Source organism: Leopardus geoffroyi, chromosome C1 (genome assembly GCF_018350155.1).
Source record: "Leopardus geoffroyi isolate Oge1 chromosome C1, O.geoffroyi_Oge1_pat1.0, whole genome shotgun sequence".
In the NCBI taxonomy this organism is placed as follows: Eukaryota; Metazoa; Chordata; class Mammalia; order Carnivora; family Felidae; genus Leopardus; species Leopardus geoffroyi.
In genome coordinates this window covers 6,553,919-6,569,529 of record NC_059328.1, presented here as the reverse complement: position 1 = coordinate 6,569,529, position 15,611 = coordinate 6,553,919, and the positions used below count along the sequence as shown (strand labels likewise).

Here is a 15,611-nt window from a genome sequence, read left to right as displayed (position 1 = left end):
GAGGGAAAGAGAGAATCCCAAGCTGTGAGCACAGAGCCTGATGTGGGGCTTGAACCTGCGAACCGTGAGATCGTGACCCGAGCTGAAATCAAGAGTTGGAGGCTTAACCAATTGAGCCACCCAGGCGCCCCTTCAAGGGCAGAAATTTTTATCTGTTGTGTTCCCTGTGGCAGCCCCAATGCCTAGCACAGTGCCTGCAACACAGTAGGTGCTCAATAAATAAGTGTTAAATGACTCTATCTCTAATACAGGGCCAAGTAATAAGTGTCAAAGAAAAAACAGGCAGAGTAGTGAGGACAGAGGAAATGATGGGAACAGATGGGAAGGGAAGGCTTCTCTGATACTGCAATTTATGGACGGAGACCGAGATAAATGGAGGGAAAAAAGCACGAGCCTACTCAAGAGGAAGAGCGTTCTGGGCAGAGGGAACAGGATGTGCAAAGGCCCTGGGGTGGCAGCACGCTTGTCATGCTGGGAGAATAACAGAAGAGCCATGCAGAGGGGCAGGCACACCGGCCTTGCGGGCCACAGTAAGGACTCTGGATTCTGTCTCCAGTGGGATGAGAAACGGGCATAGGGCTTTGAGCGGGGAGAGGACACAGTCTGACATCTGTTCTAACGGGATCCTTTTAGGCGGCTGTGTTGAGAAGAGGCTGTTGGCAGCCAGCGTGGAAGCCGGGAGACTGGCTGAGAAGTCAATGAGAGGTCGCAGCTTGAACCTGAGGGTGGCCGTAGCGGGAGGATCCAGAATGTAACCCGAATAAACTATAGACCCAGAGCCCGGGAAGACGGTGGCCTAATCTGTGAACCCTAGGACTCCAGCTCTTACCCCCTATGGTGACAGCAGAGATATCGGGTTACAAAACAGGAGGGCCACTCGACCGGTTTTCCTGAGCTCTGGTTCTGGGCTTCCCACGTGTCACTTTTAGAGGCGAACACAAATCTTTTGCACACTTGGCTGTCTTACTCCTTACTGTATGTGAACGTATCACCTCAGGTTTATACCTCAGTCTCCTGTGAGTTTGGTAAAGATCTCTAAACTGTGTCAAAATTGGGACGCCGGGGGAAAAAAATCCAGTTCCCGAATCTACAAAATGTGGGTAGACCATAACGACCCCGAGGGCTCAGCTGGCCCCCTTGGGATCCTTATCAGAGCAGCCCGGCTGCCTCTACCTAAGACTTCCTGGGACTGAAAGGGGGTCAGTCAAGGGTAACTTGTTTACCAAGTGCCTGCAAACACGGAGAAGACACACGAAGTCTGGAGTTGGACCACTTGGGCTTAAGCTTCAGCTCCACAAGCTGGGCGACCTTGGGCAAGTTGTCTAACCTCTCTGAGCCTCAGGTGCTTCTCCACTGGAATGGGGGTGGGGGTGGGGCGGGGAGGTGACTGCCTGACATCATAGGTTTGCTTTGAGGATTAAGTGAGAAGCCCACAGAAAGCCCAGCCCTTCGTAAAGACCCACGCTGGTGATGGCATCTGTAATTTAGTGGTTTGAGGAGAAGGCAGGAAGGAAGGGAAGCTGGGAGGGTTTCTTGAGAAGGCATCTCTAGTGGAGGAACAGCTAGAAGAATGGTCGCTTCGGGGTGTCCGTGACTCAGCCAGGTGGCCGCCTCTTGTCATCTCAGGCTCATTCCTGACGACAGAGAGGCCCCCTTGGGAAGCCCGCAGGTGCTGGTGCCACAGGCAGGCAGTGGTGTTGCCCGCCTCTACCGGACGCTCCCTGGTGCCTCCCCCACTGCGGTGGCAGCTGTGGCGGTGGGCCCGTGGTGTCCCGAGTCTGCTGTGGCCTGGGCTCTACTGAGGCCAGGTGGCAGGGACACACACATCTGGGGAAGTTTCTCGGGAAAGCAACTGGATTTGGGCTGCGTCTATCCCACTTGGGAAAGCAACTCGGATCTGGGCTGAGGCCGTCCCACCTATCACATCTGAGAACACAAAAGGAAGAAAGGGGAAGTGGGGAAAAGGGAAATTGGCCCAATATCCATTTAATGGGCGAGTCCCGGATGGCCATCAGGGCAGAGGGAGGAAGAAGCCAGAATGAATGAATGCGCTCGCCTCTCCAGCGAACTTTGGAAACGTCGGCAGGCGTGGGACCGGCCACTGGAGCTGGGCCAGGTCCCCCTCCACCCCCCCACCCCCTCCCCCGGGTCCTAGGTACACGTGAGGGCCGCGAACGCACGCGGCACCTGCTCGCCTCGGCCACATCAGACAGATCGCGTTTGGAAAGGTGTTTCCTCCGCACGCTGGACTTGCCATGAAATACAACACCAGCAGGTGACCTTCACGGGGAAATGAGGCCCACCCCAGGGCAAGCAGCCCACGCTCCTCACGGTCACGGCCGCGGGCCGTGCAGACCTAGATGCGGGGACCCCTCTACAGCCCCCCCGGCGCAGCGGTGGGCCCCGGGACTGCCTTCCCGGCCGGGCAGCGAGTTTCCAGGGCCGGAGGAAGACCACAGCTCCTCTCCCGCCCGACACACCGAATATTTCTAAGGCCGTCCCAAGTTTCCGTTCCCATATCAAGAGCGCCTCTTTTCTGCTGAGGCAGCGAGACCCGTCAGCGAAACGAGCTGCCGGGACCCACGTTTTCGTAACACAACGCCTTCCCTTGCAACGCACCAGGGTGAATCACTGAGATTTAATAGTATCGGCAGCTGGGCTGGTGGAAGGAATCCACGCAGAAGCCGGACGGCGCGGCTCCGGCCGGTCCCCACGCGCCTTGCCCCGGCCCCCACCCAGATACCCCACCTCTCTTGATTGACAGCACCCCCTTTCCAGGCCCCCCAGTGGAAAGGCGCACGTGACTGCGGTTCTGCACGCGCAACAATCCGACTCCTTCCTTGAGAACAGTCCCTTTAGGGGCCAGGGGACGGTCACCCTGTGCCCCGCATCTAGGCCTGCCTGGAGCTGGTGGAAAATGCAGAGTCTGGGCCCTTCCCGGCCGATCTGGGCCCAGGGGGGTGGGGACCGTGGAGCGGGCCCTCCCCAAGGCAGAGAGAAGCCTGGAGGGAACACGCATCAGAAAGAAGGAAAACAGAGGGGCGCCCGGCCCTCTCCAGCAAGCAGTCCTGAAACATAACTGGCCCCGAGCGAACCAAATCTAGAAGCTGACAAGTTTAGCAGAAGTAATGCGCAGAGCCCGTCAGGGCCTCGTCCTCTTGCCAGACCCCCCGGAACAGGGGGGGACTTAGAACGGGCCGTAGATTCCCTGGCCCACAGCTTCCAGAAGCCCCCGGGCCACTCAGGGTCTGGGAAGACCATGGTTTTGGCAACAGCATTCCAGACCTCTCCTCCTCTCGCAGCTCATCAGGGGCTCCCTTCTGCCCACCCTCCAAGCCCTCCTCAGCTCTCCCTTCTTCTCCAAATACCCTCCATTCGCCGGCTAGCCACGCCAGCCTCGCCGCCACTCTCCGGGAGCCTCACGCGCTCTCGCGGCCACACCTGCTCTAGCACCGACCCTTTCACTGCAAACAACCCCACCTGCTGGAATCCCGTCCATCTGTCTGTCCCGGCACCCCTGTCTCCCACAAAAACCTCCCCCAGAATCACCTCGGGATGCCGGGTCCTGCCAGAACCTAGAATGCAGGTCCCTTGTGGCCCCAAGTAGCATCCTGGCTGAGGCCCACAACCTTGCCCGAGACCCGCCCCTCACGGCCGGCCAGCAAGTGGCCTCACCGTCTTCCGGACACCTACCGCCGGATCCGGAGTTCTGGAATGTTTCGGGCCAGTGCCTGGGGAAAGCGCCAGGAGAGAAGTCCACGGGCTCTCGGGCTGGGGGCAGATCTGAGGAGGGGAGGCTGCCTCCCTGCCAGTGGCCGGGCCTGCGGGTCCCCCAGGCCTCCTCCGCTGGGGCTAGATCAGCCCTGGCCTGAGCGAGCTCCGCCGTCACCAAGGGGAAGCGGCCCTTGGTTACCACTGGCCGGGAGAACACAGAAGGCAAAACAAACAGTGGGGCCCGCTCCTCCACGGACTCACTCCTCGCTGCTGGGAACGATTACAAGGTAACAGGCCAGTTTTTAAAAGCCCTCCAGAAGGGAGGCTGCGGCCCAATGGGAGGCCCCTCTGTAACCCGTTCCCTTCCTCCTGCCGCCGCTGCACCCTCCCCAGGACCCAGGGGCCCTGCGTCCACCCACTCAGGGAAGCCCAGGGCAGCCAGACTGCAAGTCGCAGAGGAAGCCGGGGGGAGGCAGAGTCTCAGGCAGACACGGCAGCCACTTCGGCAGCCACGAAGCCAAGGTCTCAAAACGACAGGTGGGCCCACGTTGGCAGGTGTGGAGGCGACTTCCCCGAGGACCCCGGCCGGGCCTGCAGGGGCAGGCTCACGATAGCACTGTTCCCTCAGCCCCCCTTCCCAGCACCCCCCTCCGGCAATGACCAGCTCTCTTGTCCCCAAACAGGGTGCCATGAAATTAACAGAAACTCACCAGCTTAAGTTGCCATGAAATTAACAGAAACTCACCAGTTTAAGTTGCCATGAAATTAACAGAAACTCACCAGCTTAAGTTGCCATGAAATTAATAGAAGCTCACCAGCTTACCAGGCTCACCAGCCGGGGCTGGCGGGGCGATGGGCCGGGACTGTACCCAGGCCACGGCCAGCCCCCCAGGGCTCTATTCTCAGGCCCAAGCCTGGGCGCTGACCCCCTGTCTGCCTCCAGCCATAGCGGACCTGGCAGCCAGGTCTCCCCCATGTGGAGGCAGCTCACGGCCAGGGCCTGGGCTGCGTCCCAGGTCCCCATGAGGGAGACTCCAGTGGAAACCGGGAAGGGTTAGAGCCCAGTGGCACCCCTTGCCCCCAGGTGGCGGCGGGGGTTGGGACACGTGCAAGGCGTGCAAGGAGAGGTTTTCTGGCTGCCTGCCGCACCCCCACCCCGGCCCCCGGGGATTTACACCTGAACCTTTAATATCTTTCTGCACTGATTCAAGCCCTGCTTGCTCTCCCCTGCCTTCACACTGAGCAGGTGGGAGCGTCCTGCAGTGTCCCCCTCAAGGGACAGACCGCTAACTCTGGACAGGGAACGTGGTGGCAGCAGGTCCAAATCCCCAACAGAAGGAAAAGCCACCACATTGCCTGTCTTTTCCTCGGGAATTACCCCATCAGGCACGCGGGTCAGGTTTTCCCCATCTTAGAGAAGTCATGCTGATCGCGGGCTAGAAGAGCCCACCGTGGCTCAGGAGCCTCCCGGAGACAGAGAGAGAGACAGAGAGACAGTCAGAGACACAGAGAGAGACAGAAACACACAGAAACAGCGAGACAGAAACAGACACAGAGAGACAGAGATAAACACACAAAGACACAGAAACAGACACAGACAGAGGGACAGACACACAGAGAGATAAAGAGAGATAGAGACACAGAGACTGAGACACAGATAGAGAGACACACAGAGAGACAGGAAGCACAAGGAACAGGAGGCGGGAGGGTGCAGGCCCCGAACCCTCCACAAATGTCCACTCGGGGCCCCAAGAGGCCAGAGTGTCCTCGTCAGGAGGGCAGGGCCGAGGATGGGAGTGGGGGACCCTTCCCCAAGCCAGGCAGGAGGGTCAGAACTCACAACCGGAGGGGAGAAGGGTCGCAGAGAGCTGGGGAGCCCCTCCACCCACCCCTAGCATCGCCCTGCTCTCACCCCCACAAAGAGGGGTTTCTGTCCCCAAACCGGCAAAGTGTTGAAGTTAAAACGAGGCAACGAGCTCAGTGACCAGGCAGGCCAGGGGCTCCAGGGCCAGAGAGGGGTTACCTGGGCAGGTGCAAGGTTCCCGCCTGGGCCGTGCTCTGGCCAGGGGCACCGGTGGCAGTCGCACCTTGAGGGATCCCCTCCCTCCTTTTAAAAGAACCCAGTACCTTCGGAGGTGAAGCCCTGGCTCGCCTGAGTATCAGGAGCCAAACTCCCGGCCCCCCTGCCCCCCCTGGCCAATCCCTGCTTGTCCTAGAGGGACCAGGGGCCAGCTTCTGCCCCCACCCTGTCCCTGTCACCGAGCTGTTCTTTCTGGGGGTTGGGGGGGGGGTGCTGAGCAGCGGGGATGAGTCTCAGACTCCCACTCTGACATGCTGGAAACTGAAAGGGAGCATTTCTAGGGCAGCCAGACAGAAACTACTAGAAAGCCCCTCTCCCCAACTCACTTGAGTTGACGGAGAAGTTTCTTCCAGAGCTTCAGGCGTGGACTCTGAGGGGGAAGTGAAGGGGCCAAGAATCCCTGGACTAAGACCCCAGACCCTCCTCGGAGCCCCCCTTTCCCTTCCTCCCTTGAGGACTCCCCGCCCGTTGTGGTTACAACAGCGGGGACATTTAGGGCGATAATTAGCAAGCATGTGCAGGAGACAGGGTCTGGAGCTGGATGGCAAAGGGCCTTGAATGCCACTACACGGAGTCAGGACTCCGACACTGGGACCAGGTGACACATCAGAAAGTTCATCCAGGGGCGCCTGGGTGGCTCAGTCGGTTGGGCGTCCGACTTCAGCTCAGGTCACGATCTCACGTACCGTGAGTTCGAGCCCCGCGTCGGGCTCTGGGCTGATGGCTCAGAGCCTGGAGCCTGCCTTCGGTTCTGTGTCTCCTTCTCTCTCTGCCCCTCCCCCGTTCACGCTCTGTCTCTCTCTGTCTCAAAAATAAATAAACGTTAAAAAAAAAAAAAAAAAAAACATTAAAAAAAAAAAAAAAAAAAAAAAGAAAGTTCATCCAGCCCCTGGGCTTCCAGAAAGCACTCCAAATGGAAAGCTCATGAATGGCCCCTCTTTCCACGGAGCAGGTGAACTTGCTCTGCTTAATGAAAAGTGCCACGAGGGGCAGTGGTTCTATAAACACAGCAGCTGATGCCCCTTTCAGGCCTCAAGCCTTGGGGACTGTTGGCGGGGGAGGTGGCCTCCCGTGTGCCACTCCCCCAAACACTTCCTTGAATGCTGTAAGAAACACTCTCGCTTGCTTGCTTTTACTTTGGGGGGAGGTAGATGAAGAACCAGGAAGGAAGAATGAGAACATTCCTTTTAGGTCAACAAAGTTTGCAGCGGGTTAACAACACAACAAACACCACTTCCAACAACAGCACGAGAAAGCGTTGCTAGTTTTTCACCCAGAGAAACACGAGCAATAAACACACACGGTCTGTCAGAGGGCTGGGAGAAACAGAGGCAAGAATGAACACACACGGAGAGGCCCACAGCTGCCCGCACACAGTGGGTCCTCAAACGATACTGGATGCTCACATGGCCTTCACTGTGAGAGGTCGGTGGGGGGCACTTGGGGGCACTTTGCACATATTCCTGAGTTAGGTGATGTCATAGTGATGGCCCCCGTGATGTTCAGGTGGCCAAATCTTAACTCCAAAGATCATCTTCCCGCCACTGACCCCAGAACCAGGGAACCACCACCTTCTTTTCAAGCACAAAGACACCATAAAGACCATTCAATCAAAACGCTTTGTTTTGTGAAATGGGGCCTCCACCGCGGGAGATAGTAAGGTGACTCCTCAAAAAATGAAACACGGGAATTACCATTACCAGCAACTCCACTTCTGGAGTTGCTCAAAAAAATTAAAAAATTAAAAAAAAAATTAAAAGCGGGGCCTCGAACAGATGTTTGCACATCCACGTTCACAGCAGCGTCATTCGCAACAGCTAAACAGTAGAAGCCACCCAAGCGTCCGTGGACAAGGAGTGGATAAGCAAGCCACGGAGGATCCATGCAACAGAATATTATTCCGCCCGAGAAAGGAAGGACATTCTGGGGTGCCTGGGTGGCTCAGTCGGTTAAATGTCCGGCTTCGGCTCAGGTCGTGATCTCGCGGTTCGTGCGTTCGAGCCCCGCGTTGGGCTCTGTGCTGATGCCTCGGAGCCTGGAGCCTGCTTCAGATGCTGCGTCTCCTACTCTCTCTCTCTCTCTCTCTCTGCCCCTCCCCAACTCATGCTCTCTCTTCCTCTCTCAAAAACAAGTAAACATTAAAAAAAAAAGGTCTTTAATAAAAATAAAAAGGAAGGACCCTATGACATGTGCTACGACATGGGTGAACCTTGAGGGCATGAAGTAAACCAGTCCCAGAAAGACAAGTGGTATATGATTCCACTTACAGGAGCTACCCAGAGTGGTCAAATTCCCAGACAGAAAGCAGAACGGTGGGCGCCAGGGGCCGCGGAAGGGGGAAGGGGAGTGAACGTTTCATGGGGGCAGAGTTTCAGTTTGGGAAGACGAGAACGTTCCGGAGGTGGATGGCGGTGACCACAACCCAGCAATGTACGTGTGCTGACTGCCTCTGAACTGTACCCTTGAAAGTGGTAAAAACGATAAATTCTGTCCTGTGTCATGTGTATTTTACCATGATAGAAAATGCTTCGTTTTCTACGCAAATCAGGAAGAAAAACCTGAAGCCTAGAAAAATTAAGTGAGGGAAGAGGGGTCCCCGCTCCCCCGAGCTACCAGAACCAGTGATGAACGAGGCAGACGCCCTTGGCCAGCCATCCCTGTCCCCCCCACCCCGCCTCTCCCAGCCGACCGTGGCCAAGGTTGTCCACACACGGATCTGTTTTCCCAGGAGCCATACGGGAGGGGGGATCAGCCCAAGCAGCGATAGAATGTCACCACTGATTTGGCTAACGGGCTCCCTAGACCTCTTTGCCAACTTCCCTTCCTCTCGGTTAGAAGACCAGAAAGGGCTTGACTATGAGCAGGCCGCTTCCGGGCCCTGCGCACTCGGGGCGCTCACGTGGGAGCTGGTGCTTCGCAAACCTGCCAGGGCAGCAGAACTGGCAGGAGATAAAAGTGGCCTTGAGAAGGAAGACAGCTTACGAAAGACCGAGCCCACAATGGCTAAGGGGCTGGGACAGGTTGCTGTCCAGGAAATGACTCGTGTCTCCCCTGGTCCCTTGGGGCCGCTCCGGGAACAGACACTGCAAGAGGAGACCAAGCTTCTCGAGCTTCTCACGGGAAGGCGGCTTCCGGCAGCTTCCCCCACGGGCTGGGAACCTGTGAGACACCTGAGGTGGCTGGTGGCTGGCGGGACCCAGGAGGGCAGCTTGGTCCTCACTCCCTGCTGAAGAATACTGAAACCGAGCTGAAAGCCACAGGGCCCAGGGCGCCCCGGGGGCTCGCTGCCCTCTCCTGCCACCACCCACACTTCCCGTGGCCTCTGTCACCCTCCACACGCTCAGGCTGCAGGATCTAACAAGCTGAGGTCAGGCCCCAGCCACTTTAGGGAAAGTGCTCTTGTACGGTCAAGACCTCCTAATGAATAAACTGAATGGCCTGAAACAGCATCTTCTCAATCTCTCAATCATGTGTGAGAATACTGACCACGTCCTTGACCTTGAAGCGTCGGTTTCCCACTGGGTGAGGCTCCCACTCCGGCTCCTTTGCCAATTCTGCCTCCTGCCCCCTAAACACAGAGGTTTTTGGCAAGACTCTCCCTCTGCTCTCCAGGTTCCAGGGAGCATCTCCCCTTGACCTTGACCCAGCCGGCACACAGCATCTCTAATGGCAACCCCGCCCCCCACTCACACACAGCTGCCCCAACTCAAACGCGGGCTCCTCCCAGCCTCTACGCCTCTGCCAATTCCTGTCCTCGCTCTCACGATGAAGTCACCGTCACCTGCAAGGCTCCCCCCAGCGTCCCCAGACTGGCCTCCCTGCCCACAGCGTCTCTCTGACCCAGTCCACACAACCAACCGTCCTCAGACACTCTCGTTTAGACAGCTTTTGTTCCTTCTGAAAACCTGCAATCCACAAACGTATAAAAGGGACGCGTAGTTTCGACACGTAAAGCGAACAGCTGCCAACAGCGTCGCGTCCGTTTCTGCGCTTCCTGCACGGTGGCCAGAAGGCCGGGTGACTCGAACGGGCGACTCGGGGGAGAGGTAAATGCAAGTGGCGAACACACTCGTGTGGAAGGAGGCTCCAGCTCCCCGGTAGACGGAGAAACACGGAATCGAAGTGATAATGCGCTATCGTTCCGCACCCCCCGGGGTCTCTACGTAGGCAATGCAGACACAGCACCAACCGCTGGGGGGGGAGGGGGCACGAAGGGGCACCCGCACGGCTGGTGAGGGCTGAAACGGTGCTGCTTTCGAGAAACCAAATCGGAAGAGAAATCATCCCAGCGAGTGCACTCCTGGGGGCCCGGGCCCACAAGAACGAAAGCGCCCTCACCAAGGACGTCCGGATGGGGTGCTTATTACAGAGCCGCTGCCGAAGCCCCTGCTCCCGATCCCGCGGTTTGTGAGTTCGAGCCCCGTGTCAGGCTCGCGGCTGTCAGCGCAGAGCCCGCTTTGGATCCTCTGTCCCTCTCTCTCTGCCCCTCCCCCGCTTGTGCTCTCCAATAAATGAATAAACAAACAAACAAACAAATATGAAAATAAAAAAGCAACTAGAAAATAACAGATGTTGGAAAGGATGTGGAGAAATGGGAACCCCTGCACCCTCCTGCTGGGAATGTAAAATGGTGCAGCCACCGTGGAAAACCGTATGGCGGTTCCTCAAAAAAAAAAACAAACCTAAAAATCGATTTGCCGAATGAGCCAAGAGTTCCACTTCTGGTTATGTGCCCCAAAGAACTGACGGCAGGGGCTCAAACAGGTCAACAGCAGCATCACTCACGATCGCCAAAAAGTGGAAGCAACTTGAATGTCCGTTGAGAGATTAACGGGTACGCAAACTGTGGCACATCCACACCACGGAATACTATTCGGCCTTGAAAAGGAAGGAAACCCTGTCACTTGCTGTGACGCGTACGGAGCTGGAGGACATGAGGCTAAGTGAAATCAACCAGTCATAAAAAGACAAGCACTGGATGATTCCACTTACCTGAGGTTTCTAGAGGAGTCAAATTCTTAGGGACAAAAAGTAGAATGGCAGCTGGGGGAGGGGGTGGGAGGGGCGGGAGTAATCGAGGACGCTTGCCACCATGAAATGGAATGGAGTGAAATGTCAGAAATAAAATAAAATTATTAAAAAAAAAAAAAGCTGTTCCATACAAAAAAATACAAAAGGAAAGGTGTTGACAGGCATGGAGGAGCCCCTAAGGAGGCTGCTGTTATCAGGGGTTAGGGCAGTGGGCTATCACCCACCCCACGCCCAGAGGACAAACGTTCAACCTGAGCACAAGGGACTCCAGAAGAGTCTAGATCTGGCAGTACACCCTAGAAGGCAGCAGAAGCCTGTGGGTGGATGCCACCACCCCGAGGTGACCTCACAGGGACACTCTGCTCCCACCCTCCCCCTTATCTCCCCACTGGCTGATCCCAGCTGGAAGCCAGAGGGAATGGGAGCCCCCACCAACGCTACCCACCCAGGAGGTGCCCCCAGGACAGGGGGCACAGCAGAGAGTGACCTGGAGGGGCAAGGAAGGCCCAACATAAACCCCAAGACTGTTTCTTTAAAGCAAGGTACAGGATATGATATAATGATTGATATATGATATATGATATGATATGATATGATAGAATATAACATGTGTCACCATTCCCATGAGAAAGAGTATATCATCCGCATGGTTATGCAGGCACGCCAGATCTGGATGGACCCCCCTCCCCAAGAAAAAAGACTATATTTGACACGCTATGGAGGGGACCGGGGGAGTGTGGGGAACAGGAGTCGGTGGGAGGAGACTTTTCACTACCTCTCGTATTATACCTTCTGAATTTTGAACCATACAAATGGTTCAAAACGTTAAAAGTTTCGTTTGGGGCCGCCTAGGTGGCTCAGTCTGTTGAAATGTCCGACTCTTCGTTTCGACTCAGGCCATGATCTCATGAGTTCGAGAGTTTGAGCCCTGCACCGGGCTCTGCCGCGTGGGATTCTCTCTCTCTCTCTCTCTCTCTCTCCCTCGCTCTCTGCCCCTCCCCCACTCGTGTGCGCTCTCTCTGTCTCTCTCAAAGTAAATGAGCTTTAAAAAAAAGTTAAAATTTGCTTATATTAAAAATCACAAATAAAATTGAATTTTAAAAGTGAAACGAACAAAGAAATTAGAGAGGTGACTGCCAGAGGCGGGGGGTGGGGGGTGGGCAGTGGGGAATAAGGAGCTGTTGTTTTCGTGGGGACAGAGTTCCCAGTTTACAAGATGAAGCGTTTTTGAGACTGGTGGTGTGATAATTGTGCAACCCCACGAACATGCTTCGCGCTTCTGATCTGAACACATAAAGACGAGGTGACGGTGCTCTGGGTTTCCAGCGTGCATCCCCCAGAAACATATGCTGAAATCCTAACCCCCAGTATAGATCAGGACTTTAGGGGGTGCTGAGGGCATGAGAGCGGAGCCCTGATGAATGGGATTAAAGTCCTTTCAAAGAAGGTTGGGGCGCCTGAGTGGCTCAGTCGGTGGAGCCAGGTCATGATCTCACGGTCCGTGGGTTCGAGCCCCGCGTCGGGCTCTGTGCTGACAGCTCACAGCCGGGAGCCTGCTTCCCATCCTGTGTCTCCCCCTCTCTCGGCCCCTCCCCTGATCATGCTCTGTCTCTCTCTCTCTCTAAATAAGCATTTGAAAAATAATATTAAAAACAAGAAGAAACACCAGAGAGATGATCTCTCTCTCCACCACGTGCGTAGCAATGAGACCGCGGTATTCCGGCCAGGAAGAGGGGCTCGCCGGCCTCCAGAACCGTTGGAAATCCATGTCTGCTGTTGAAGCCCCCCGGCCTGCGGTGGTCTCTTAGAGCAACCCACGATGCCGAAGACAGGTGGTAAATTTTGTGAACTGTATTTCACTATAACTTAGAGAAAAAAAAAAAAAAAAAAAAAAGAAGGCAGAAAAGACATGCTCCAGGTTAACATCAGTTTGAAATGCGGATGAGAGAGACCAAAGGGGAGAGGGCTGTAGGCAAACGCGATCTACTCTCGCAAACGAGCCTGCGTGAAGACAGGAACGGGTGCGTCTCATCAGCCCGGCAAGGCCGGAAGGGTAACGTGGGGACCTCAGGATCCGGTGATTCCTCCTTCCCTGCATTTACATATGACGTATCATTCGGTGAGTGCACCTTGTATTCAGGAGCAACGAAGCTATTTTCCTCGTGGAAAAACTTACATACGGAAGGCACCAACCCCCGTATTTTTTTTTTTTTTTTTTCCGCGCGGAACTGACAACCGTAAGCCATGCGGGTTCAGATCAAGTCGTGTCTCCTGGGAGCATCTTGGGAAAACGGCTCCCCCAAATATGCGCACGCGATCCCCTTGCAACGTGCGTGATGCTCGGCGTGGCTTTCTTGCTCTAAAGTCTTTGGTGGCTTCATCCTGCCTGTAGGGTCAAGTCCAAACTTCTGAGATGGATACCAAAGGCTGTGCCCACTCTGTCACAGAAAGGCTGGCTCGAGCCCTCTGCTCGCTCTGACCGGCTACTCCCGCCCCTGCCCCCCACCCCCATTCGGCTCACACACCTTTTTCTTTCTCTGCACACGCCTGTGGCCACCCGCTCGTGGGCTACTCTGAACCAGCTCAGCTGTCTGTCCCTTGGGGCAATTTTCCTCCCGAGACTCTGGGAATCATTCCCGGAAAAGAGTCCAGAAGCCTCATGCCATCATTTCGAGAATAAATTGTCTGTAGAGTGACACTACCCATGGGATGTCCTCCACAGCCCTCCCCCTGAACCCATCCGCACCCAAGCTCACTGTCATCCTGGCGATTTGTCCAAGGTCTCCCAGACTCTGGCAGTGCCCTCTGGTTGGCTGTCGGGCTCCCCTCCCAGAACACTCTCCGTCCCCACTGTCTTGCGCCCTCCTCATGAGTCCCACCCACCCTCCCACATCACCTTGCTGAACATTCCATCGCTCCCTGGCCACAAGGTCATTCCCCTCCTGCGCTGGCGTGGGGTCCTCTGCCCCGGGGCGCACACCCCCCATCCGGCTGACTCCTCTCCAGCTGTGTCTCCCCATCCAGGAACCCCTCAACGGGGGGCACCCGACCCTAATGGAGAACGGAACCACCCGTGTACTCTTTTATACCTTCAGGACTCTCCAAGCTTCCTGCCAGGGATGCCCCCTGCACCGTGCGTGCCCCCCGGGGATGCTCCCACCCTCGTCAGAGCTCCTGCAAAACTGTCTACCCCTGAGCAGCGATCCCAGCAGATGCAGGGGCCACACGTACTGGCATAACCAAGAGCAGTGGTTCTCAACTGGGGTGATTTTACCCTCCGGGGGACATTTGGCCACGTCTGCAGACATTTCCGGTGGTTCCAATCAGGGGTGCGAGGTGCCACCGGGACCCTGAATACCCCACAGCGCAAGGGCAGCCCCCACATCAAAGAAAACGATCCTGCCCGTCACGTCAACAGTGTCGCAGCTGAAAACCCAGAGCTGAACGGATGCAGTGATCCCTGGACGGAACTGTCTTCATGTGGCCGTGGCCGTGGCCGGAAGCACACCCCAGAACGCCAGCATGTGTGGCTCTGTGTCAGGCCAAGGGGGTGGCACCTCAACCCGTGGCCGTCCTGAGCCCGGAGGGGAGCGGCTGAGGAGAAACTCACCCCAGCGTCATCCCCAGCCCTCTGTGTCACCCTGAGCAAGACACTGGACCTCTGTGGGTCTTAGGTTTCCCCGGCTATAAAAGAAAATGTCAGAGGAGATCGGCTCTCCAGCGGATTGGGCTGGAGAGGTTCTTAAAGCACTTGGAAAACTCGTTTCTGGTTGGCGGAACTATGAGCTGCCCTCCTCTGGAGTCGCAGAGCCCATTCGCATCTTCAAGGCTCAGAAAAGTCCTACAGGACAGACGGCGGCAGGTGTTGCTTAACCCTGATGCTTTCACGCCTCACAGAAGGGGACGCTCTCCCCGCAGCACACTTGGCCACGGCCCTGCAAGGGACTCCGGTCCGCAGGGCTTCTGGATCTTTCAGCGCCTGCCGCTTTGTGATTCTGTGACGAGCAGTGCCCCTGCCTCCTGCCAGGGCCGCGATTATCTGGCCCTAAAGCAGTCGGTGCCAAAGTGTGCAAACTCTCTGTGGGGTCCCACAAGTGTATCTCAGCGGAGCGCTCATTTATGAATCCGAGGTCAGGGGCTTGCTTTTTGGTGGGTGATAGCCGCTGGCTCTGAGCCACGTTGGGCCCCATCCTCTCAATCCGGTCCGGGGGTTTTGGCAAACGGTGACCCAGGGGCCAGGGTGGACTGCTGTCGGTTTTTGTAAATAAAGTTTTATTGGCACACAGCCGTGCCCTTTTGTTGACATACTGTCTCCGGCTACTTTCCTGCTTGCTAGGAGTAGTTGCAACAGACAGCACGTGGTCCACAGAGCCTAAATATTTACTATCTGGACCTTAGAGTTTGCTGACCCTTGGTCTAGACCTTAGGAAATGCTGTCCACCGTGGAAGAACCGGGCCAAACTTCTCCCCCACGCTCCTCCAAAAGACCGTTCCAGCAGGCCCTGGGCCCCACATCCACCCGTACAGAGATGACACATGGTGCCCCAGCACAGAGCACGGCCAGGATGCTGCTGTCTGTCAGCCCCGTGCCCGCCCACGCCCTCCTTCCCCGGGCCCTGCGCTGCCCCCCCCCCCCAGGCACACTTCCCCACCACAGCCTCCCTGGATCCCGGGGGGACCCTCTCCCTTCACACGCCAGAGCCCCATTTACAGCCCAGTGTACCAGCCTCTTGTGGTTATGCACCTGATTAGCCAACTTTTAAGCACGTATCCCCCAAAAGATACA

The 15,611-nt window shown here is 56.5% G+C and overlaps 1 protein-coding gene across 2 annotated transcripts in view; it reads right to left on the bottom strand.

Moving 5' to 3' along the window:
• The window catches only part of SPSB1 (splA/ryanodine receptor domain and SOCS box containing 1), a 67,135-nt gene that overhangs the window by 23,981 nt on the left and 27,543 nt on the right, over positions 1 to 15,611 (bottom strand). Inside the window, exon 1 of one of the 2 annotated variants that reach the window (XM_045475589.1) lies at positions 3,694 to 3,973. The exons of the other annotated variant lie outside the window; for it this stretch is intronic. The gene's annotated coding sequence lies outside the window, so the exon portion shown is untranslated. Of the gene's footprint in view, positions 1 to 3,693; positions 3,974 to 15,611 lie in introns of those variants that run through there. 2 annotated transcript variants of the gene reach the window in all.